The 27,256-nt window shown below is 35.7% G+C and overlaps 1 pseudogene; it reads right to left on the bottom strand.

Annotated features, from left to right (window-relative positions):
* Positions 1-4,245: 4,245 nt before the first annotated feature.
* LOC149576626 (calcium-transporting ATPase 1, endoplasmic reticulum-type-like) lies at positions 4,246-14,411 on the bottom strand (annotated as a pseudogene).
* Positions 14,412-27,256: the final 12,845 nt, after the last annotated feature.

Here is a 27,256-nt window from a genome sequence, read left to right on the forward strand (position 1 = left end):
TAAAGGTAGAAATTTTGACCATTGAAGGTCAAAAACTTTGACCAATGAAGGTAGAAATTTCAACCAATGAAGGTAGAAATTTCTACCAATGCCTAGGTGTAAATTTTTTTTAGGCATTCTATAAAATAGTTCACATGCCTTGCGTATGATATGACATTTTGCATGCATCTTTCACTCTCTCATCCGGTTGATGATGGATTACGGAGAGTGATCTGAAACCATGATGCTAAAAAACACACACAATCAAATCCAAAACGAACTTGCATTACAAATGGATTGTGGAAATCTGATATTGTTGATTTTGCATGCATGTCTACCAGGACAATCACAACTTAAACATATCAATGGTAGACATGCGTGCAAAATCAACAATATCAGATTTCCACAATCCATTTGTAATGCAAGTTCGTTTTGGATTTGATTGTGTGTGTTTTTTAGCATCATGGTTTTAGATCACTCTCCGTAATTCATCATCATTCGGATGAGAGAGTGTAGGATGCATGCAAAATGTCATATCATACGCAAGGCATGTGAACTATTTTATAGCATGCCTAAAAAACATCGACAGTAACTAATCAAACTATCATAAACACCGACAGTAACTAATATGCTTCTTCATTAATATGCCCAATACAATAAGCAAACTTGGCAACTATGCACAAAAAGTTATATGCTAAAAGGAAATCATTTAGGAGATACAAAATTTGAACAACCATATGTTAAGATTTTACAATTTGTATCACTTGCCTAAGTCTAACTGTTGAGAATAAGTTCGTCATCCTCCCTGCAGTATGCTCCGATGGCTTGCACATCCACAAAAGTTCTAACATCTCAAATTTGTTGAATATGAATTGTTTGGTAGCAAATGGACACGATTGACAATAAATCATCACATAAAAAGACTCCAATGTTGTGATCGAGATGAATAAAGTCATTATGAAAATTTCATACATCCATGACTTTCCCATCTGTCAACCTTCAAATAATGCCAAAGTAGGTTAGTGAAAATTTTCCTAAACTACAATGGAAAACTTTAATCATGGTTATTGTGACTAAATTAGTCATCTATCACAAGTATATAAATAAATTTTTAGTTCAATTACAACTTATTACTATTACATTAGATGCTACAATCACATTGAGAAGGGCAAGCCAAATGGCAAGGGACACCAACTAAAACATCTATGTTTACGAGAAATGATTGTCTATGCAACATCTATGTTCACTGAAAATTTTCATCCTGCAAATGCTTGTCTATGCACTAGATACCTCTCCCATGGAAATTATTTCAAGAGCCTCTTTATATTGTGACTTTTCAATTAAATGTCAACCTTTTGCATGAAGTGTTAGTTCCATCATAATAGCCCTATTCAAGGAAAAGCATCCTTTAATTCCATATGGTTCACAAGAAAAGACTTATACAAGTTTATACAATTAGGATGAAAAACATTAGTAAGGGACATTGATTGCGAGCACAAAAATTATATTGTTGATGGAAATAGCAGTGAAACTGACATTTGTATTTATGCGAAGTACAATTAATTATGTTATGTATCACCACATGGGTACCATATGCAAAAGAAACATTAAAAGTCATCATAAAATACTACCTTTGACGAGTCTGTGAAATAGATGACATCTTTTCCCCATGTTGATTCTCAAGTTTGACAAGTTCGATGCAAGGCCAGTGATTCAATGCTCTTCTATCCATCTGACACTTCAAGACAAAGATATGCATTTGTTCCCTTGACACTACAATAAAACTTAACTTGAATGTAGAGATATATTCTATGTGCAATTCAAGTCAAATACATTCTATGAGCTAGGCTGACAATAGCTAGGTTGACACAGAATTATAAACCAACAAAAAAAGTAGAATAATGTTCTTTTGTCCAGGCCATGTAAACAAACACGATAATTTTCTTTGCTGAAAATAATATTTTTATTCCAGATTAATCTTTCAATTGTTACTTGCAAATAATGTGCAGTAATTCCCATCTATCTATGACTTCACAAGTTAAATCCATGAAAAATGTTATTACTTCATCTTGTTTCTAAGTGATTATCAAATCACTATTTGGTAACATTGCTCTTAATCAAGATATGCCTAACAAGTAATGGACTTTTTCTCAAATAGACTGATATGGAAGAAGTTGTTGTATGCTCTTCTATCCATCTGACACTTTAAGCCAAAGGTATGTAGTTGTTCCCTTGACATTACAATAAAACCTAACTTGCACATAGAGATATGCAATTAAATCACAGGAATGTATTTAATCATATTTCCAACTTCATAATTGTTCCCAGCACTTATTATGAAAACACAATTAAGGAAAGATCATTACTGAAAATACTATTCTAGAGGTTGCATCAGTGAAGTTGTCAAACCCCTATTTGAATTGAAGTTGTCCTTTCCTTAAAAACCCTACTTATAACATAAGAAAGAGGATTGTTTATCATACTAAGTGACAAGACAATCTACAAGAAGAAATGAAAGTTCAGATTGAGATAGAGGGTAGAGATTTGGGAGCATATGATGACTAGACAATGTGACATGTGATAGTGAACTAAGGACAAAGAGCATGGATCTTAAGTGAATAGATAAATCAATGTGGGTTAAATTGTGAACCTTATCCCGATTCTACTACTTGTAGTTATTAGTCTTTGGCATATCTCAAAAATATGGGAGAGAATTATGTTATTTATATCTTGTAACATGCTCAACTATCCATGACAACTATATGATGCTTATGAGTATCATATGATTCTGTACCACCCATTGATACTTATAAATGCTCCCTTGTGAACCCATGAAACTCTATCAAGATCTAACAATAAATAAATCATACCAAAAAAATGTAGCACACTAAAACATATAATTAAGAAGGTATGGTCAATCCTCACTAGTTAAGTGTCTTTACATCCAGAGCCTTTTCATCTACCAATTGCAAATACTTTGATATAAAGTTTTGGTCTCAAAACTATGATGATCTACAACCTGTCATATAAAAACATAGGATGTGTCAACCCCCATAGTATTCTTAAATGGTATTTTTCATTATCATGAATGGAGATAACTTCTAGCCTAGCATGAAAGAGAAGCATAACCAATGGGCTACACAATCTAGAACATTAGTAAAGTAGTTCAAATTGGCAACTGTAATCTTATAGAATTGTGAGTGTATTTTACTTGTAAGCTTTAACCACATAATCATCTACAACACAATGGCAAACATATTTCGAAGCTTAAAGCTCCTGTGCATAACGATGTTGTATTAAGCAAAATGCCTTAGGTGCTTCTACTTCTTGTTTTAAATAAAATGCAAATGAGTGATTGTGCTGTTCAAGGCAATTCTAAAAAGTAAATGCATCACAAAAGTGTCTAGATGACCCATGAGTTTGGAGTATATTTGAAGCAAGAGTATGTTATAGACTATACCCAGGTAAATTTGGGTCTATTTTGTATGTCCTGGCCAAATCCACAAGAGAACTATGTCAGTACCTAGTCTGTGTACAAACTGGTCCTAGATCTAGGCTGCAATATGAGTGAATCAGTAACACAGTTTTTAGACTCCATGAAGCCTTTCACACCAGAGAAAAGGATAACCATGTCCTAAAAATTCTTAACACTAATTCATGGTTATTTATGACAAAAAATACATCATAATTGCTTGTGGATATATTATCAGCTTACTAAAACCATATACTAATTCATGGCCACTTATTCTTGACTTATTCTCAAGATTATAATATGAGCTGGAAGAAGTTGTTGAAAGCCAACCTATAACTAGCTTTCAGGGATTCCTCAAGAAATACATCAACCTTTGTCAAAAAAAGGCCAGTAAGCAAAGAAACAAATAGAAATTGTCTCCATGCATTAACCAAAAAAAAAAAATCCTCTCATAGTAAGAGAGGTGAAAGCTAGAATCATTTTAAGCTAGTACCTCAGGAAACTCTCCTCACTCTATTTAAAGCTTGATTACACAATATTAATCCAAAAAAAATAAAATCAGTTTACAATAGAAAAAGGAACATCAGACACTAAAATGACTAAATCTGAGCATTCTGCTTTCATGAATTTAAATCATAATCTTGTACACTTTGTAAAGCCTAAGTTTAAATTAGGCAAATTATTTGTAGTTCATACCCATATGTGTCGAGTAGGAAGATGTTGTACCTCTATGTTTTGTTCCTCATTACATGCTTGGGTTGAATATGTGACTATAGAATCACATGTCTCACCTATTAAAAAATATAGTACAACACCATGGCAAGAAGGATTCCATCTTATGACAATGCATTTAATGAATTGAACATCTCAATTGCAACCAACAGAGTCAAGGAAAGTGTCATAGCTTTAACATTTCTAGTTGAGAAGTAATCGCATGGATTGCTATTAAAGGAAAAAACTTGTGTTCCTACCTTGAAGGGAGACACAACAAAATCTTCCCAAGAAGAGCACTAGTCCCAATTTCTAAGTTGGGAAAAGCTCACAAGAGTATGACCATCCTCTAGTAAATCTATGCCCAAAAATGTTCCATGGGCATACCATATAGCAAAACTACCAACTGTAGCTACACCAACATAAAGACCAATAACCTATAAAATAAAGATGTGCAATTAGAATTAGTTTTTACTATTATATTATGCAACCTTTTGTTTAACAGAATAATTAATTTTATTGAAAAAGTATTGAGAGAAACAAATACCAAGTAGCGGAACAACACCCATGAATTAATCAGAGAATCATCACTTCTTCATGGGGGTTTCTTCATTATGTCCACATCCGGTGGATTGAAACCCAAAGCTGTTGTAGGTGGCCCACCAATCACCAAGTTTACCCACAAAAGTTGGATAGGCATCAAGCCCTCTGGCATACCTAATGCTAAAGTTAAGAATATTGAGACAACTTCACAAATAATTGAGGATATCATGTGCCTACATCTGGATCATAGGCTTGGTAGGTAATCCCACCTATGGAGATGTCGTGAAATTGCAAATTAAAGTGAATAAGAAAACAAGTGATGTGAAAGATGCTTGCTTTACCTAGGGTCTTGGTAATCAAGCTATTTATTAATTTTCTATTTATATATACAAACTCAAAAATTGGTTCTCTCACTGCTAATTGTCAATAAGTATTAAGAACACACAATTATATAGCCTCTTGCACAAATTTGTCATTGTGATTGGTGCTCAAGACAAGATGAGTTAATGAAAATAAGAGGTCTTCTTCAGGTCTTTAGTTCTCAGGGTTGATTTATTAAAGAAGCACTTTGTATCAAAAGTACTAGAAATTCGAGGGTCTATTTTAGGTCTTTGGTTCTTAGGTTTGATTTTCAAATCTATATTGATACTAACCAATTCATAAGGGGGAAAATTATCAATGTTAGAGTTTTTGGCTATATCGTAGTTTGACACCTGTGGATCAATCAAAGTCTTCTCTATTATATCACATGTTTTGATGCTCTCTTTTGTTGGAAGCAACAAATGAGGTGAAGTTTCATCATCAACTATTATATTCTACTCTGCAACCACTATTTTATCCCCTTTCAGATTTTCCTAGCTACTTCTTGAATCATCCAGGCCAATTCCATGGCTGCTTGAAAAGCTATCTTGCGAATTGCAAGTTTTTGTAGTCACAAGAAATCTTGTTAGGCTTTGAGAGGATCCCTTTGAAATGGGGTCATCTGCATTAGAATATTCTTTTTTTGAGAGAAAATTTCTTGTTGTTCTATCAGTAAACTCTACAGAAGCAAATTTCTCATCCTTGCTCTTTTGATCATTCATTGTAGATACTTCAAATTAATGGACTTTATCAGATACTATTCTATAGTTTTCACCTAGATGGATATCGTGAGATGCAAAGAATTCATCTGATATTGTTGCAAAGTCTGATCAATGCACTCTACTTTCATCATCCCTTGAAAATTGCAATGCCATGATTGTTTTAACACAATTGTCCACTTGGCAAAGTGTACTTTCACTTGAAGATTCTAACCTTGCATCCAAACATTCTACATTATATTTTGAGTCACATGCACATTCCTTTTGATGAATCCTCACTGGAATTGTTAAGTTGGCTTCTTTCTGATAATTAGAGAAAGAACCAGATTCTCCATCTCCATCAGCCTCCTTTTCTAAAGCTAAAAAAGGCCTCCCTTGTAACAAAGAGTTGTCAACTTCTATGACACACACGCTCCAAGCTAGAGTAGCCACCTATCACACACACTAAAAGCACTTTAATATAAATACGACAAAAAAATTATTATTAAAGGCACCATTAATTCTTATCAAGGCACTATTAATTCTTATCAATAACAATGCAGCACCATTATTTAACCAAACCTTGAGGCAAGATTTTACATGAATGATTCTAATGATCAGGAAAGGCATTTTTAAACGTCAAATTTAATGTCATATGATGAAGACCTCTGACCTGTAGATTGTAACAAACACTTCAGGAACAGTTCCAACAAATTTTATGTATGGACTATAATTGACATTTGTAGCAATGCTAGCATAGTTAAAAATAATCTAAGGAAATGGTGAGATTCTTAAAATAGCAATAGCATGGAACTGATGGAACCAATTTCCTTCTCCTGCTAGCTTGATCAGTGTAGATTTCTAATGCCACCTTTCAAGCCATTTATGTGTTAGAAAAGAGATATTGACCATTATAAGATATCTTACAAATTCAATCAACTAAATTTTATCAAAATCGAACCACAAGATGATGGGCAAAAATTTACATGTATTTGGCTGCGGAAGGCAGACCCAATTAAGTAAGGCAAGGACATGCCAATACTGGTTCCTGCCATTATTATTAGGAACCCTATGCTATATCCAAATGTCATTCCAACTAGCCACATTGTAGGTGCAGAAGGTAGCAAAAAAATAGGAAACAAACCCATTGAACCGATAAGCACAAATATAAGTGCTTTCACACTAAAAGTTGTTGCTTTCCAATCCAAGATTGGTATAATCACCTAAACATAGAAACATAAAAAATGAAGGTGCAAGAATTCACATTTTATAAGAGAAGAGGTTAAAATAGTAGTTTTAATTCATTCAAAGGCATGCAACCAATTACAATTGGAGAAATGTCAAGATATCAAGTGCATGGCAAGGAATGAAACCCTAGCTCAAGAGCCTTACCAATTATATGCAAACATGTATACATGTAATCTAGACATAGAGGTGTGAGGAAGCATTCCTTACACCATAGACATCCCTCACCATCGATGCATTTTTCAATGATATGAAAAAACCCTCATGAAATTCCCTAAAAGCACGCGATCAAGGATGGCCTTTTGGAAAAAAAGAGTTTGTGCTCTTAAATGGAGCATGGGTATTAATTTTCCCTTAAAAATCTATGAGAAATGTGTTTAAAAATTCTTTCTAGAGCTCCATAGATCAAGAACTAAAAGTTACAGGAGTCGTTACAACATTAACAACATTTTTTGGGAGCTTTCCCTTTCATTTTTTGAACTTTTGTGGAAATTCAAGACCAATCAAGATTTATGATTTTGTCAGCATTCAATCAAAAAGTGGATCTAGATTGGATATGGATATATCCTCTCACCCTAAGATTTCCACAAATATCCCATAGACCCTTAGATTTTCATAAATTTTCATCTTCCAAAAACATTGGCCCTATTGTGAAACTTACATAACTTTGGCACTGATGTAGATATTCCTTGACACCAAAATGTTGCAATACCTTGAAGACCTCAAAAATTCCACAATAGTATAAATTTACCATTCTTTGTCCAATTATCTCCAAATTTTAACTGGAGATGCCCATTTGGGCCCTCTATAAAGTAAACAATTCCAATACCCTCACTCTTAGCCAATTTTCTCAAATTTGAATATGGGTAGCTAACTAAGGTGAAGGTAAGGGAAAGCCACAATCAGAAGCTTAATTGACATGATTATTCACCTAGATATCTTAAATCAATGTTAACTAGTGAGGAAATACAATGGAGGGGGGACACAAAATGACAATAGTATTTCTTGAAGTGTATCAGGGATTTGTATCTTTTCTTTGACAAGCTCTCATAAATCTTTTACAAGCAACATAGTGTTTGCATTGAACTCCCAAAGAAAATGTTCTCTACATTTCACCTACAACTAAGAAACATGATAGTTGATGTAGAAGCCTTATCATATAATAGTATTAGGGAACTTTTATCAACACCTTTTGAATTTACTTATCCTTGCAATTAAATGACTTCTAAAGTGCCTAAAAATAAATCTTTTGGTTACCAGATCTATTCTTCCAAACTTCAACTCCAAGATGTCCTTTTATTGTTTTTATTAAGACAATGCATGCATGTATATATACATATATCTAAGCATACACGTGCACATATTATAGATAGAATAAAATATACATTAGTTATATATTTCATATTCAATACATTGTACTTTCAATTAGTTGGTGTGATTATGCCTTGTTGGCTATTTAATTTAATTTTGGTAGTTGCCAATGATTAGAATTTCTTGGTAATCTCACCACACTTATATAAATCTTCTACTATTGGGGAAAGGAGACCATGTATAGAAATCAACCCCTTATTCTAGTTTTGTATAAGCACATGTAAACTAACATAGAAAGCGATTGTTGTAACATATGAAATCTTTCTTAGATAACTCTATACTTCTCGGCTAATTCATTTATATTTATTAACTTTGTTTAATGTTCTTTAGATAACTATATATTTAGTAGCAAGTTTGTGTACATGTGCATGCATATCTATCCATGTACATATACATACACATGCATGTGTGGGTGTGATTGTAGCATGCACTTGATCATAATCAAATCTGTTCTCTTCTAGTTAGTGTATGCCTACCATATACAAATAAACAAATAACATTCACATGTCAAGTTTACATTTTTCTGATTTTGAAAGCAAAAAACTTTGACAGTATCATCCTAACATAGAGTCAATGCCTAACCACTATTTTTGACCTCAAAATCTTTTGGTTCACTTTCAACAATAGACCACTATTTTTTACCTTAAAATTAAAGATTTTGGCTATCTTTGCAAAATCATTCATAAACACTTGCACTTTATTGTCCTAACACTCCTTCAATTTTCCATTCTCAACTTTAAAATCACCCAAATCTCATCCACAATAATAGTTTCATAAAATAGAGTTTGACCCAAAACATTGGACACTAAAAAGAGCACATAGTCAAATCTACAAAAAAAATAAATTTGAAATCTCATAAAATGTTTAAAAAGCTGGGAGATTGGACAACCTAAACCTACTTTTTGAGTGGATTGGATTATTTTTACTGAACAAAACATTAAAATGCGTAACAAAACAAAATTAAATTAAATTTTGGCGGTAAATGTGTTTTGTGCTGATTGGCTTTGTTTGTACTGATCAGTGTGGTCTATGCACTGCCGTAACCATAAAAAATTTACACTAGACTTTGTTTTTTCCCTATCAAGGGGACAAAAGATATGACCTCACCTGTTGTGATCCCCTATATATATTATCTTTGAAGGCATGAAAAATGGGATTTTCGATGAATACGTAATCAATGTCATCAATATCTGCATGGAAATAACCAACCTCCATATCTTGTAAAATGCAAGTAAACCTTCAGGATTACAACCAAAGATTAAATGATAATTCTTTTAATTATATTTGAATCAATATCTTCAAAGGACATACCTTGCCAACTACATTATAATGCTTGTGGACTCTAGTGTCCCATGCTTCAATATAATCATTGTATCATGGAGCAATGACCTATAAGAATGATACAAAACTAAATATCAAGAAAGAAGATTTCTAATAATCAAAAATCCATTCATAGAACTTATGATCTATAGTATAAAATTATCAGAGGAAATCCCCAAAAATGTGTGAGTACAGAGACAATTCATCATAAAAATGCACTCATAAAAATGCCTACAAACACACAGTGAAACAAAAACAAGAACCCAAGGGCCAAAAGAATTAAATTAACAATGTAAATGAATAATTTCAAGGGTTATTTTCTAGCTTAGTTGATCTTATCTTGTCTCAGGGAAAACTAATGTGGATTCCGAAGTCGCCTTATGGTTTAAATTTTTAAACAAACTTCCATGGATTCCCATAATCTAGTTTTAGAATTGGGAATGACATCCATTAGAAAAAAATGCTTTAGAATAGTGACTAAGTAACACCTAAAGAAATGTTGTCAGAGACAAAATGCCAGTCCATAGATAGAGACCAGCCAAGGGCCAACAAACATCAGAAACTAAGCAAAGTTTTTAAGAAGCTCATTGGCTTCAAGCTCTAGACTAGTCATACCCTCAGTTCTTCAATATCCTAGTTGGCCTTGGCAGCCTTCTTCTTGGTGCTAACATGTGTCCTCTTTCCAGGCCATCATTCTCTTCTAGGCTAGCATCCTTTACATCCTCAAAATTGACAATGGCTTTCTACTAGTTGATCTATTTGAGCTTGCCCACCATAATTGTCAGATGATCAACAAAGGCCTTAAGGATCTTATAACTTCAAATGTTCCCTTATTTTCTTCATCTTGGTTTCCATACCAATGATCCTTGTCCACTGTATCAAATTTCATGTCAAAGTTTTCAACCATAGCTTCAGCATCTCCAATCACTTTGGAGAGATCCTTGATAGTAGTTGATACTATCAGCAAAAGTGCTCTCTTTTCCTACACTAGACCTTCCAAGAATTCTAGCTGGTTGGAAAAATCCCTTTGTTTGATTTTTATCTCCTTCACCTCATGGAAAGCCCAATTTATAATTCTGTAAAAATCTAAGGCCTCATCCTTTGTGGTTTGAAGGACGCCCAGAGACTCATCTTTGCTATGATTATCTAGGTTACTAATAAATGTGCTCTTAAAATTGTGTGTTATTTTGGATAATTTTCTGAAAATGTGTGTACAAATGTGCCAATTATGAATTAAAAATGCTACAAAAATGATAACCTATTGGTACATGTGAAACATACCAAAAATAAAAATAGCCTAAAATGAACTCAAATGGTCTTTGGGATAACCAATCGTCATCACTCTATCCAGGAAAAATCTCTTTATGTGTACATGCTAAACTCATGTTCAACTGAAAGTGCATGTTCCTCATACTTTCTATTTAAAATCTATTAGAAAATATACAAAGTCAAGGCTCAAGGCCATGTTCATTACTTTACCAATAGAACTTTAGAGTTGGTTTGTATTGATCTATTTGAACCAAAAAAAAAAAAAAGTTTGTAAGATGATGAAATTTTCATGCTTTTTTTAATGATTTTACTAGGATGATGTGGTTACATTTCTTAAGGAAAACTTAGCAGCATTTGATAGATTTAAGACATTTCAAGTAATGGTTGAGAGTTTACGACCACTATCAGCAAGTTACTCTTCAGTAGTACATATCTTGCATCAAATATCTCAAAAAAAATATGGGTTCTTATTACATGGATCAGAGCCAATTACTTGCACGAAGGGAATAAGGCTCTTCTATAAAAATAGCAACACAGAAAACCCATAAGTTCTAAATCTTTCTTCTATGTCTATAGTTATTGACAAGCCATCCACTTCATTTTTTTGAAATGATTTTTCTCATTACTATCAATTTTGTTTGCTCTACTAAATTTATGTTAAATGTTTGCTAATTAAAGAGAAAATGTTGCAAGATTTTAGTGTGGTTGGAGGTTTAATTCCAAAGCTCTATATGTTGTTTGATATACCATTCTCTTTAGTACTTACCATGATGTTAGGATCTTCCTCAAGAGAAAGACGAAGTAGCGGACATTCTTTTTATGAAGAAAGGGGAATTGTAAAAAAAATCTGCCTTGTTTGACATACCATTCTCTTTAGTATTTGCATATTGAGGAGTCTTAACTATTTAACATACCTCATTAAGGTAGTATAATATTTAAATATTATTGTGTGATGGAGTGACTTAAGACCTTTTCTTGTGATGTTGAAGAAAAAAAAATCAAAGACTTGTAAAAGGCAATAGAGAGTTTAATATGAGAATGGGTAATGAGATTACACACCTAAAAATGGATTTTGTAAGCAGTTTCATCATAACTGAAAATCTTAAGCTAAGAACTCAATAATACAAAATGAGTCTTATGAACATCAGTTAATGACATCACCAAAAGTAAACCCAACTGTAATCTCACCCTATTTGCATTACTTCTAAAGCAATATAGAAAAATAATTGCTCCATACATATTTATAAGTTTACATTAAAAAATTCACTATGCAAAAAAAATTGTAGAGTTGCATCAAAAGATAACCCAAAAAATGGGTCCCCAAAATAGAAAAAACATTTCATTTTTCATCCTGATTTGGTTCTGGTTTTTTTAAATAAGTTTACGAAGGTTTATGTCAAATTTTTACATAGTATCTTGCACAATCTAAAAATTAAGGTTTTTTGGGGTCGTGTGGGTATGTTATCTAATATGTATCCATATCGTATCCATACAAATAGGATACGTGTGTCCAAGGAGGGGTAGATGTCTATCTAGCTACTCTATTTTTAGGAGAGAAAATAATGTGTACTTTGTAACTACAGCCACCCCCAATTTGGCAGAAGAAATAGAAGCAATGGAAATTGATATTTTAGGCTACAGAGCTAAACAACCGAAGAATAGCACCCAACAAACCTTGATTCCATGCTTGAAATACTATTAGAGGAAAAACACTCAAGCATATGGTCCCAATAGAACACTTGTATCTATCTGTTGTATCCAACTTTCCTGAGGTGCATTCAGGAACATGTGTAGATTGTGTAGAAGGGCGTCATATTTGGCATCAAAAAGTGTATTTTGCATTTTATTATTTCACACCATGAGTTTGATTTGTGCAATAAATGTGACCATTCATGAGTGACTAGTGGTAGACAATGAATGCTCCTATCCTCTTCAGGTAATAATTGTAACTACAAAAATGATTGTGGTAGTTGAGTTGTCATGCAAATGGGTGAATGGATCATATATAAGCCTTAGTTTAGGATTTTATAAGGGGAAGAAGGTTGCGGGAAACCCAAAGTATCCAACTTCCCTGGGGTGCCCTTGGGACCACTTGTAGATTTTGTATAAAATCTTCATATTTCACATCAAGGAAGGTGTATTTTGAATTTCAAGATTTAAAGCCATGAGTTTCATTTGTGTGAGTAAAGTGAATACTTTAGGGTGACGTGTCATAAACTATAAAAGTCTCCTTCCTCTTCTCCATACTCTCCAAGTTGAAAGCTGTAAATGCAAAAAAGGATTGTTGTAATTGTGAGTGGCATTGCAAATATGTGTGTAGGTTATATTTAAGGTGTGTTTAGCATTTCATAAGTATCACAGAACAATATAGAAGTGCTTGAACTTTGGAGTTCATCTTCTAAAATTTTTGTATTGGATTCATTCAGCTCTTGACTTTGGAACTTAATGAAATTCAATAATGAGCTAGAACTAGGATCATCAATTAGCAAAGCTCCTTTTGAACCTAAGCTAGTAGAAATATGAAGAAAAGGGACATTGATGCTCACAATGGAAGAACTAAAGATACTAATATCAGAGTTTCTAGAAAATGGAACATCCACACAACATAACTCACTAACAGTATCTGAAATATGATTTTCAAAAATAATAGTATCAACAATATGATGATTAGTACTTGAAAAGTCATCAAGAGGATGGTCACAGATGTTATTCTTTGTTTTAGATCCTTCATGTGTACTATCTGGAGTTATTTGAGTAATAAACCCATGAGAATTCAAAAGATCATGAGTGCAGCTCAAAGACCTATTAATTTTCTATTCAAAAACTAGAAACCCTATCACATTTTTGATGAAACTAGGAGAGACTAGATCATCACACATTTTGATTGTTCTCTCACTAAAACAAGGGATAAGATTCACTTCATTTTCTAGGGAGGTGACTTGATTCACATTATTTTCAGAGGAAAGATTGATTCCTTCATAGGAGCTGCCAGTATCTGAGTTGACATAATCTTGTAAATCCTTTGTACTTGTAATGCAACAATTCGAGAGTGTACACTGACAACCATGCTTGTCATCCATGGGAGAAGTCTATTCATAGACATATGTTGAGATGCTACTTGAGAGATGGATATCTGAGTTGTTTACTTCAAGTTCAACAATAGAAATAGCTGGTTCTCTAGGTTCAGTTGCATTAGAAACCAAAATCTCTGAGATTTCTTCTATTGCTTCAGAATTAGTCTTAAGCAAATCAATCACTCCTGAAGTAGAGGTTTTAGAAACTTCGGCACTGATAGAACCCAACATTTGAGATCCAGAACTAAATTTTCTTGCCTCTTGTATATTCACATCAAAATATTTAACTTCATCCGTCTTGAATGGAATTGGAAAATCAGATTTAGTGCTGCTATTTGGTGGCTGACATTCTTGTGACCTTTTCTCCATTGAACTATATGGCAATTTCTAGAGCTACAAATATAGAAAGAAACTGTAAGACTATGGTAAAAAGGAAGCAAGTATTTTTTTATTTTTTAGGCATTTAAAAATTGGAGGTAGGCCTCCACCTCATGATGGAGTGCTCATTGAAGTAGCATTTTACCATTTTTTTCTGTAGAAGGTTGATATTCAATCATTTATAATCTTGTACAATTACGTGGCCTATCACTCAAGTAGGCCCATGTTCTATTACCAAATGCCTAAGGGCTATCTTCCTCAACCAAATTAAGGCCACATTCTACTCTAGCCATTACTAATTTATATTTTCTCTCTCTAAAGACAAACAATAATGGATTCTAATGAGGGAATTTGCATATAAGAAAGACCGAGAAAAATAAAAGGGTGTTGTACCTTAGGATTATAGGAATTATTTTAATTTCTTTTGTACACCAATGTTCACTTTCAAGAAAAAAAAATTGGTTTTATGATAAACTATCAACGTTGCATGGGTACTTGTACCCACACCCCTGGAACTCATACCCACGTACCCAAGTACCGGGTACACATATCCCAAGTACCGGGTAATCGGTAGAGAGCGTGATAGCTAAGGACCTTGATTGAGATTTCTGATTTTTTTTTCGGTTTTTTGTTTGTGTATCAGCTCATTGTTTATCAATCTTAATTCAATACCTAATCAGTTTGAAACTTTGATAGAATATTGATTAATAATAAAATTTATCATTGTTCAAGCATAAGTTTATCATTTCCAATATGTCATCATCATATGATTTATGATCTTGTTCATGTTTAAAGTTTTCCTTCTTTTTTCTACTATTATAATCTACTTGTTATCATCATACATATTAGGCAGGTCACTAATAGAACTAATGCTTATTATAAATTGATTTTGACCCAAATATTCCATGATTCCTCAGTACAGTGTGGGTATTTGAAGTGAGTGCACAAGATGAAATCATTAAAGCTTTAATATTACTATATTTTTATTCTCCTTCTCCTTCACTGATCTATTATTTTAGTCAACTAGTTCTCATACTTGAATCAAAAACTATGCCTATTAAACTCTCTCCACTTGTGACTCTGTGACTGAGACATTATAATGAGAGATTTATTAAAGGTGGCAACAACATATTACATAGTCTAATAAGTGAATCAATAGTATGTAGAGACAAGAAAATGTAAAAGTTTCTCATAAAGTCTCCTAACACAAATCTTTCTCCCAGCCTGACAAAGCAAATAGAGGATGCTTGCACTACAAGAGGCAGATAAAACATTTCAATACTACCTATGACTAATCTCTTGAAATCTAGAACATGTCCCACTTTGCAAACATATTTGACTGAGGCCTATTTAATGTTTGAAATTTCTTTTGTAGCAACCTTCAAAATGAAATTCACAACCTTCCACTAGGACATTATGAATTTTAAAGCACAAATGAAGGATATAGAACAGCTTAAAAATCAGACACAATCCACAAAAGTAAAATATTATTAGCTTCCCACTGCAACAAGAACTCATTTTACAAAAAACTTATATACAATCTCCAGATTAATGCTAAATTGAAGGCTATAGCTTCTTTTCACAGGTTTACATATTTATAGCAATCTGTTATGTAAGTGATCTTATTCTCAAACTATTAATCCTGTCTTATATCAAGGTGTTTTATTCCTTTTAGTTTCTATTCCATATGAACTCCATCAACATTATAGTTGTTTATTAATCAAAGGAATCCCAATTGGTTATGTAGGCTACTGACTATTATGTATGTGCAAATATCTGGAAAGTTAAAATAGTCACTCTTGTTAGATCTACATCTCTAGAAGCTTTTACCATGGCTTGATACTCCCAAAAAATATCACAAATTAATAATCTACACTTTTAAGTACAAAAGAGCTTTACACACAGACTTCACAGAACAAGGTCTGCAAGGTGTGATAGTAATATGGAACAACGGAGGAACTATAAAGAAATGTCACTGATACCTATAATCAACCATGAATTGTATTTAGATATGTATTTGATCAATATGTTAGTTAATACCTACTTGTTGTAACTAGCAATATTTTTTCTATAACAGGAACACTAGAATAGGTCTATACAAACAAGAAAAATAATTTTATGTATGTTGTCACTGATTCTCATTTCTCACCATCTATTGTAGCTTAATTATTAGAGTTCCAAGTATCTCTTCTTATAAACCAAAGCAAAATATAAAGATATCAACAACAAAAATGTGAATGGGACGAAAGAGGTTATATCCATGCTTTAACGTTTACTCCATGGTTAATGCTATAGTGTTCGAAGTATACCTTATATTGTATCTACTAGCAAATGTAAATTCTAATAATAACATAAGTGAAAATCCTACACTAGAATCCTAAACTAACAAACACATTTTGTTCACTAAGATGATTATATTCTTAAGAGAAGCAACCATTCCTTAGCATTATGGAAATTTCACAGCATTGTAAATATAATTATAAATAATAAACATAAAATATGCAAAAAATTGTACACCATACTCAACATGAGTAGAAATATAATCTGAATACATTGGACATAACAATTCACAATCCCTACAAAGAATAAATTGGGGGGTGGTAATTTTTTAGAAGTTGCATGTATCTAGTTGAGGACAGTTCACAAACTCTACAAAGAATAAATTGGGGAGCAAGTTTTAGAAGTTGCATGTATCTGGTTGATGGAGAAATTTTGTAGAACAAATGAAAATTTGTAGTAAACGTGGGAACAAAACACAAGCATACAAGGCAAGTTATCAAAAAGGAGCAAGAACGAAAACAAGGACATGAAAATAAGAAGGAACAGAAAAACCTATAAATATGACTGTGCTTATTACGCCCTTGATTCCTCCTTTTGAACATCATCTCTTGCTTTAGAAAACCCTGATCTACCTCCTTCGCTTGACTCCTGCGCCTCTAGAATGGAGACTAGCAATAGGAAATCAGAAACGAATTGTGCAACCATTTTTGCCTCCACCAAACCAGCTCCTTCAATCTCAATCTCAGTTTCACAAAAAAATTCACAAATTAAAACTTAAACTTCGGCTCCTTCCCGCACTTGATGAAATGATTTAAAGTTAAAGCTCATGTTGGTCAAAATTTTGACCAACACGGGTTAGATTTTTAAAAAAGAGAAAAATTTGCTTCTACAATCTGACCAACCTAAACCTTTTTAATTGATGGTCAAAATTTTTGGTCACAAAATGGGCTCAAATGTAGTAGTGGATGAATCAACAATTTGACATTTGGATGCATTCTATACATTTGAAGAAGATTATGAGATTTGTTTAGAAGATTAGGTAATGAAGTTGTTTGCCAGAACTTTAAAGGACAATGCAAGACAAGTGTATGAATCACTACCCACACAATGTATTGCATCTTGGAAAGAATTTGAAGGATGGTTCCTATCTAAATTTCATGATGTAAACCATGAAGAATGGATGTATTATGAACAATATGAAGACCAATGCTGCAACATGGAAGAGGAACTTGACATGTCTCGACTTGATGTTTTCTTCAATATAGAGAGATATGAAGGCGAGACTTCAGCACATTTTTTTTGAGAGTGATGAAAACTTACCATGAGATTCCATAAAATTTCAAACCTCCTTACATGGAATTTCTAAAAAAAATTGTTAGGTTGAAAATTTTGCCAAAGAACCTGTTGTATTTTAATCTTCCCGCCAAAATTCATAATTCATATTGCCCTTCCTGCATTTGAAATGTCCATAATCAAATACCCGTGGAAATATTAAAATACCAAGCTTCGAACCTTATAACATATTTTTTGCAGCCTGCAAGTTCTCTACCGTCAAATCTAAGGCAGATCGACAGTAGGCACTATGTCATTTTTCAAAAGTTGCACGACGGATAGCATAGTGACATCACGCCCTGATGACATGTTACCATGGTGGGTCTGCGAGGCAAGTCATCCAAGGTTCTTCGGTGGGTCAAAAAAGTTCCATGGCATCGTGGGCACTATGTCGCTATCATGTGTTGGCCGAAAAATCTTCATAGTGACATGGCACCCAATGAAAATGTCTTACGGCGGGCAAGTTGCTTCACACTGGGAAATGTTCACAGTGAGCGGACAGTTTTACGGGCCAGGAAGTCAAAAAATCCGATGGAGCACCATGGCGCCATCGAAAAACTCATGAGTTTTCTGATGGTGATATAGCGCCCAAATAGAAAAGTCCACCATGGCGAATTGAAGATGGATGGGCCCCATTTTGTACCTCATCTGCCCAGTTGGTGGAGTCTGGTGCCATGGTGGCGAATCATTTAAAGACATGCACAAATAAGAAGACATGTCATCGTTTCGGTGCCATGGCACTCTGGGAAGTTCGCCTTGATTTTCCCATAGTGACATAGCGCTTGGGTGCCATGTGTCCCCTCAGTAAGGTCAAAGCAGTACAGACCCTCCATGTTGATGCTTTGTTAGAACAATGATTTCCTGCCAGGGTGGTGCTTCGTTAGGCCAATGGGGACTGCCACGTATGTCAAGTTAGAATACAAATAGATCATGGGACCAAATCTTCAATGCAGCCAATACAGTAAAGGGTTAAGTTCTCCACCATTAGATCCGCAAAGATACTGGTCAAGTGCCATCGCGCTATGGAAAAGCTACACGAGATTTACGATAGCGAGTTGGTGCCTGGAGGACACATGTCCTCATGGGTCCAGGTTTGCAGGGGCAGGAAATATAGACAGTTGGCACGTGGCCGATTCCCATTGATTGATACACTGAGGGGCAGTATCCATCTTTCTTGTCATCAGATTAAGTCAGATCAATGATAGGCGCCATCTCGCTATGATGAAGTTGTGCAATCTTTACCATAGCGACATGGTGCCCTTTCGCCACGTGTCAGTGGGGCCAGGTCTCGCCAAGGTGCGGTTGCTGAGGTGATGCCAGGTGTTCTGAAAGCATTTTGCAAGCCAAGAAGTTGAAAAGAAAGCACAAAACATGACGAGTCTTCACGATCATCAGATCAGGGTAGATCAATAGAAGGCATTGTCTCGCTATGGTGAAGTTGTGTGATCTTTACCATAGCGACATACCGTCTTGCAGACACATGTCTCGCTGGAAGACCAAGGTTGATGGTTAATGGCTGGCAATCAGTGTAATTGTCATAGTTAACATGGAAGTTAGTTTTGGTGTTACGGCTAGATGGTGGAATGGAGGCGTAGTTAGGTCGAGACCACTAGGCACTATGGTGCTATCAAGATTTTTGAAGACTTTTCCAATAGCGACATGGTGTCCAGTCAATATTAAGGGTCATCAAATGTGGAAAAGGTGTCCAGAGTGGCAGAAGGAAGGAATGTGATTGGCCCGCACGACCTAGTCAGCATGTGGAGCCGTTTGACCTCGTTGACCCTACTGATTCATGAACCAAGAAACGAAGGTAATAAATTTTGATTGTGCGATCTAATCTTCATGATCAATCCTGACCTACCCAGAATGAATGCAGAATAAAGAAGACCACTCCACCATCTCAGTCAATCCATCTACCCAGTCAGAACATCGATGGTGCCATTTTTAGTCCTCTTAGAACACCTGTTGCAACAAAGATCATATTTTCTTCAGATTCACATGATTGTCCTCTGCAAGACTTAATGGCAAGTAGCTGCAGGGTCACTTCAGCAGGAAATTATCTCAGTTATGCCTGAACTATAAAGGCAGATTTTGTAGTTTTTTGTAGGGGGAACTCCTTTCTGATTTCTCTGCTACTGCTTGCAGATTTGTAGTGTAAAATTCCCTTTGTCTCTGAGCTTTATAACATTTTGTATCATCTCCTTCAGCCATCAATGTGTATGTGCATCTGTCTTGCCTCTCATTGGTGTATTGTTGAGATCTATGGCTCGCATACTATATCTATTTTCGACCTATTGGATAATATATAAGTGAAATCCTTTTCCTTGTGTTATTCAGTTTGGTTTCCTGATCTGTATGTGGTTGTTGATTGACATAAGTCTGGGTGTGTATATCTTTCGAATGTTATCTTGGTTTTGTAGTGCATATATGGGTAGAAATGAGTCTGAACACTCTATTTTGGTGCATCACCTCCTTAGATTAGACTAGGTAGATTTTCTTTTGCGCTCTCCTTCTCCCTTTTCCTCTCCAAGAGCAGTTAGGTGCACTCTGATAGTAAGATGAAGCCGGACTTCTCTGGAGACTCAACCTCACAGTTCAAGTCCCACAACTTGGAGGTTATTTCCATGTTTCACTAGGTTGTCCTCATGTATCGGCCTTAGACAAGGGTGTAAACCTAAGTGACAATAGTTTTTGGCACGCCTGGTGGGACACTTTTTTCAAACAAAATTTAAAGTCTGTTGGTGTCAAGAAGAAAGAGTTTCAGAGATTAATGTTGAAGAGGTAGTGGTGGCTTCAGTATTCGAGCCTTCAAGAGGTTGATTCTTAAAAGTACTTGGCAACTCTAAACATCAAAAAATCTGGTTCCAGGCCAAAGTTGCAGCAATTCATGCCCAGAGCTGAAACAAGGGTGTCTTCTAGAGGTAAATTTCAATATCAAGAGCTTTCTCTTTCAAATCCTAGAAGAAGGAGGACTAAAACTTCATTATCACTAGTTACGGGTGTAATAACAATTAATATACCTATAAGATCTATATGTACTCCTCCTACTATTCGAACTTGGCCTAGATTGCCATCAACACTCATCAATAGAACACTTGTTTACATGGCACAGCCAAGAGTTCATGCTTTTGCCACCTTTAATGGTGGAAGTCCTCTATTGTTAGCCCAAAGACATGATATACCAGCATCTGCACTAAAAAGTATACCTGATTTTACTGGTGAACCTTCCATCTCCCCTTTACAGCATATCCAAGAAGTAGCAAATGTTTGTAATATTCATGGTATCATAGAGGATGATGTTGTTGTCAGATTTCTAGCCTCATCTTTAAAAGGAAAAGAGTTACAATGGCATAGAGGCTTAGCTCATGGTTCTATAACTAATTGGGATGGACTAGGAGCAGGATTGTGCAAACATTTTGAGGATAAAAGTGACTATCTGTCACTTTTAGAGCGTCTGACTACTATAAAAAGGGCCCCCATGAATGTATGACTGATTTTAACTATAGATTTCAAAAGACATGGGATAGAATACCTACTACAGTGAAACCTACCCCCGTTAATGCCTTCTTGCATTACCTTAGAGCTTTTAACAGTGATATTGCCACTATAATCAAAACTATGGGAGGAGATACCTTGCCTAATGCTTATGAGATAGCCATAAAAGCTGAGAACATCCTGATACAAGGAGGAAAGTTGGCTCCAAGGCCCCCTATGCCTTTTTTTTCTTGATGTTCCCAACCATCAACCAACAATGGCCCCTCTTCCTACAACTTCTACATCACAAGCCCTTCCTCCAGTCCCTCAAGCTTCCACATCCTCAAATAGGATAGATGAACTCAAAGAGATGCTCCAAGGTCTAGTGCTGAATAGAGATAAGAGAGAGAGGACCCTGGATAAAAAATTGCAAGAGCAGGGGAGGGAGTTGAAGGACCAAGGAAAGAAATTAGAGGATAGTTTCTCTATGATACAAAAAATGAGTAACAAGGTGGTGGCCTTAGAAAGGTAGCAAGCTCAAGGTGGCAAGCCTCCCCAACTACAATATCAAGCTCCAAATGGTGGTAGGCCTCCTAACCAGTGGAATAGCTCTTTTGATCAGGGTCGGAAAAATAGTCATGCTTTTGCTTCAAGCTCAAATCAGAATAGAGCTATAGTCCCTCAAAATAACTTGGCCCAAGATCAAGATTTATGTCCTTCCTGCAACTATTCTTATGCCTATTGCATGTGCCAGAAGGCAGAATCTTATTTGGCCCTAATTGACCAAGAACTTGCAGCAAAGCAATCATACAAGGAGTATCATCCCAAGGAGGCCTCATATACTCAAGGACATGATGATTGCTCTTTCATGAATCATCAGATTGGGGAGCATTGTAATGTAAACTAGAATTCCATTGCTCATAACACAAGAAGTAAGAGGACAGCTATAGAACATGCTGTCCCTCCTTCTCCTAGGTAGGCCTCAACTTCAAGTGCTGCACCTCATGCACATGCAGCAAATGAACAAACAAGTGCTTCACAACAGCAAAAGAAAAATTCTAGAAAGAAAGATGCAAGTGATCCTTATGTTGCCCCATCTCAACCTCTTATAAGTGCAGCTCCCAAAGTTCCTAACACACCATTTAGTGTGGTAGAGAAAATGAAGAAGACCAATGTGAATATCTCCATGTGGGATGCTATTGCTACCATACCAATACAAAAGAGGATGTTGCAACAAGAGTTGGAGAAGATTGAACCCAAGGATCACCCATCTATCATGGAGAGTGCCATAAGTCTAGTACAACTAGCAGGGGATGTGGAGACAAATAAAAAGGTTAGACCTCCTCCATTCTATGTTTCTCTGATTATAGGGGGCAAATTAGTCCACAATTGCATGATAGATTCAGGGGCTAGTAGCTCAGTAATGCCTAGGTGTGTTGCTGATGCTTTAAGAATGAAATATGAGCTCATTGTTAGGGATGTGTTACAATTAGATGGCAGTACTATCAAAATTGTAGGTATCCTTAGGAATGTGGAGATGGCCCTACATGCATGCCCTGGTTGCACTGTGATTCAAGACATATCTGTTGTTGAAGTCAAGCCCTATTTTACTATCTGTCTTTCAAGAGACTTCACTGCTCAAATTGGTGGATTCATATCTACTGATTAGTCATATATGTCATTTAAGACCAGACATGGAGCCAATGCCTCAATCAGAGCAGAACCTCAAGCCCTTCATCACATTGAATCTTACACTCCCAATCCCATCAACATGAATTGCCCTATTCTAGAGATGGATGAAAATGACATAGTAAATGAGCCTCCCACTTCCATAGTAGAGATTCCTGATTTCTTCTTGGATGAATGGGCTAGTACGTATCAATTTGAGCCTATGTTAGAGACTCTTGAGACAGGTCTTAGTACATATTGCATAAGAAAGAAAGATGCTCAAGTTCCTAATCTAATTGGGACTAATGATGATATAAGTGGAACATGGAGTATGTACTTTGATGGCTCAAGGAATAGAAATGGATCAGGGGTTGGTGTTATGTTGATCTCTCCTACACAAATAAGATACTAAATCTCCTTTAGGCTCCAATTTAGTTGCACCAATAATGTGGCTGAGTATGAATCTTTGATTCAAGGTCTCTTACTTGTGCAGAAGAGAGGAATTCAGGCCTTGAGAGTATATGGGGATAGTGAGTTGGTAGTTAACCAAGTGAGAAACCAAAATATAACCAAAAATGGCCTGCTCAAGTCTTACAAACATAGAGTCTGGGATTTTCTTGAGAGCTTCAATGCATTTAATATTCAGAGAATTCCTAGGAAAAAAAATAAACATGCTGATAGACTTGCAACAATAGGTGCATCTTATGATGTACCAGGGAATCTTGAGGAGAAGAAGAAGCAAAAAATAAGGGTGGTAGTGATGCCTGCCATCCCTGACAACAACACTCATTGGTAGGTGTTTGATTCTGATGAGAAAATTGTGAGTTTCTTGCAGAGTGAGGCAAAATTCTCAGATAGAAACCAGTCAAGACTACAAGATCAGTATGGTGATCAGATCATTCATCTCAGTTATAACAAGTTGCCCAAGGGTCTCATTACCTTGGAGAGTGTCTTTAATCCTGATGATCAAACAAGAGGCAAAGGAATGAATCTACCTGCAGAAAAAGATGATTATGCCCTAGTTACAATTGCTAATGGAAAATTTTTGAATATGGGGAAGGTATGTTCTGAAACTGAGCAAAAAAACTTCATTCATTTATGTCAAGAATTTAATGATGTATTTGCTTGGACATATGATGACTTAAAAGGATTTTATCCTAGTTTGTTTCAGTATATTATAGATTTAGTTGATAAGGCCAAGCCAGTAAGGCAAAAATAGAGGCCAGTGAATCCTAAGATTGAGCCTGTAATGAGGAAAGAACTATCCAAGTTGATAGAGGCTAATATAATATTTCCTATCAAACACTCATCATGGGTAGCTAACCTTGTCCTTGCAAGGAAGAAGAATGGAGAAATCAGACTGTGTGTGGACATTAGAGACCTTAATCAAGCTTCTCTTAAAGATCACCATCCTCTCCCTTCCATGGAGCAAATCCTATCCAGAGTCAGTGGGTCAAGGAGATTCTCTTTTCTTGATGGATTCTTTGGTTATAACCAAGTGTTGGATAAAGAATCTGACAGATATAAGACAACATTCACTACTAAATGGGGCACCTATGCTTATTGCAAGATGTCATTTGGACTAACAAATGCAAGTGCCACATTTTAGAAGGCAATGGAGATGGCCTTTGAAAAATTAATTGACAAATTTGTCTTAGTATACCTTGATCATATAACTGTACATTCAAAAAATGTAGAAGATCATCTTGATCATCTAAGACAGGTATTTCTAAGATGTAGAGAGTTTGGGGTTTCCCTTAACCCAGCCAAGTGTGTCTTTGCTACAAGCCAAGGAAAATTATTGGGACACATTGTATCTAAGGATGGGCTGACCATTGATCTAGAAAGAACAAAGGCAATACTTGCCCTTCCTCTGCCTAAACACAAGAAAGGGCTGCAAAGTTTCCTTGGTAGAATAAAATTTGTAAGAAGGTTTATTCCTAATCTTGCTACCATGGTGAAACCTCTTACAACTATGCTTAAGAAAGGTATGGTCTTCTCATGGACCAAGAAAGGGAAGGAGAGTTTTGAAGAGATCAAGAAAGCCATAGCCTTAGCCCCTACTCTCATGAACCCAAATTTTGAAAAAGATTTCATCCTCTACACTCTAGGTGGTGAGTCAAGTATCTCTACTATCTTGACTCAAACAAATGACAAGGATGAGGAGCAGCCCATAGCCTTCTTTAGTGAAGGGCTTAAGGAATATGAAAATAAGTACAACTTTGTTGAGAAGTAGGCCCTTGTTGTCATCAGAGCCTTGAAGAAATTCAAGCACCTCTTATTGCACAATAGGATCCATTTGTTGGTGCCCCATGCCAGTGTAAAAGACTTCCTGTTAAGCAAAGATATCAGTAAAAAGAGAGCTAGATGGATCACTAAGGTAATGGAGTATGATGTTGATATTCAGATTACCAAGCTGGTAAGAGGGAAAGGGTTGTGCAAAGAAATGTTATCAAGCCAGGATTCAGATGAAGAGGCTACTATGGTATTAATAGAGCAGCAGGAGGAAGGAAATGTTAATGGTCCAAGGAGTTGGATAAATGATATGAAGAGCTTCTTATTAGGGAATGGATACCCTCAAGGATTGGACAGAACTAAAAGGAGACAATATAGACTGCAGTCCATTCCCTATGTTGTGATTGATGGTATCCTATTCAGGAGGGATCTTAATGGTACCCTGTTGAGATGCATTGAAGAGGATCAGGCTGAAAGGATGATTAAAGAACTTCATGATGGCCCTGATGGTGGCCATTTCTCTGCAAGAACAACTGCCATGAAGATCATGAGGGCTGGTTATTATTGGCCATCTTTGTTCCATGATTGTTATGGATATGTGAGAAAATGTGAGAAATGTTCTTTCTTCTCAGGCAAACAGAGGCTTGTAGCTCTCCCCCTTCATCCTATTCAGGTGGATCATCCCTTTACCCAATGGGGGTTGGATTTTATAGGCCCCATTAATCCTCCATCTAGTGCAGGTCATAAATGGATTTTGGCTACTACTGATTATTTCACTAGGTGGACAGAGGCAGTTGCCTTGAAGGATGTCACAGAACCATTAGTTGTTGAATTCCTTGATGGAATTGTATCTAGATTTGGTGCTCCTTCTACTATCATCTCAAACAATGCTAAGTCTTTTTTTGGAACCCAGATTTGTGCATGGGCAATGAATCACAATATCCACCTGAGCACATCATCAAATTACTATCCCCAGGGTAATGATTTGGCTGAGCCTTCCAACAAGAATCTGATCAGAATCATGAAGAGGACAATAGAAGACAATCAAAGGGTCTGGCATAAGAAATTAAGAATTGCTCTGTGGGCTAATAGGATAACACCCAAGAGATCTGTTGGAAATTCACCTTTTGTGCTGGTATATGGTAAGGAGGCCAGACTCCCAATTTCATTGGAATTCCCATCCTTGGAATTGGCTCATCAGCTGGAATTGATTGAAGATAATGCCATGACAGTAAGAATGGTAGCTGATTGAACTAGAAGAAAAGAAAAATAAAGCTATGCAAACCCTAGAGATACATCAGCAGCAGATGAAGAGGAATTTTGATAAGAAGGCTAGGGTTAGGACTGGGATTCAGATGGAGCAAAACTAGGAAGACATTCCAAGTTTGACCCACTATGAAATGGCCCCTATCTGATTGCCAGTTGCGAAAAGGCTAATGCATTCCAGCTAAGCCGGCCCAATGGAGAGATTTTGCCCATTCCAGTCAATGGAATCTTTCTGAAGCCCTATTTCTGAAAATTTGTGAATCCATGTACATAAGTAGTTTAGTTTCTTTTCTGTTGTTTCCTACATTTCAAGAAGTACGTGGGCACAGCTATCTCCCTATGAGGTAGCATATTTTGAGGTGTCTCAAGTTGTAGAGGAAGTTTTTTTTTTTGTTTCCAGTTGCAGTTGCAATTTTTTTTAGGATTTCATGTTTTGATCTCCTTGCAGATGGGTTAGGGTTTTGCAGTTCTCGGGTTCATACTTTTCGGACCCTGTGGCCCAATGGATTGTTTACAGGCACTGGTCATGCATCGAGCAGGCTCATGCCCCCTATGAGTCACCAAAAATGTTGTATTTTAAT

The sequence above is a fragment of the Cupressus sempervirens genome, chromosome 1, assembly GCF_028749045.1.
Source record: "Cupressus sempervirens isolate cs-2001-9-10 chromosome 1, ASM2874904v1, whole genome shotgun sequence".
NCBI classification, from domain to species: Eukaryota; Viridiplantae; Streptophyta; class Pinopsida; order Cupressales; family Cupressaceae; genus Cupressus; species Cupressus sempervirens.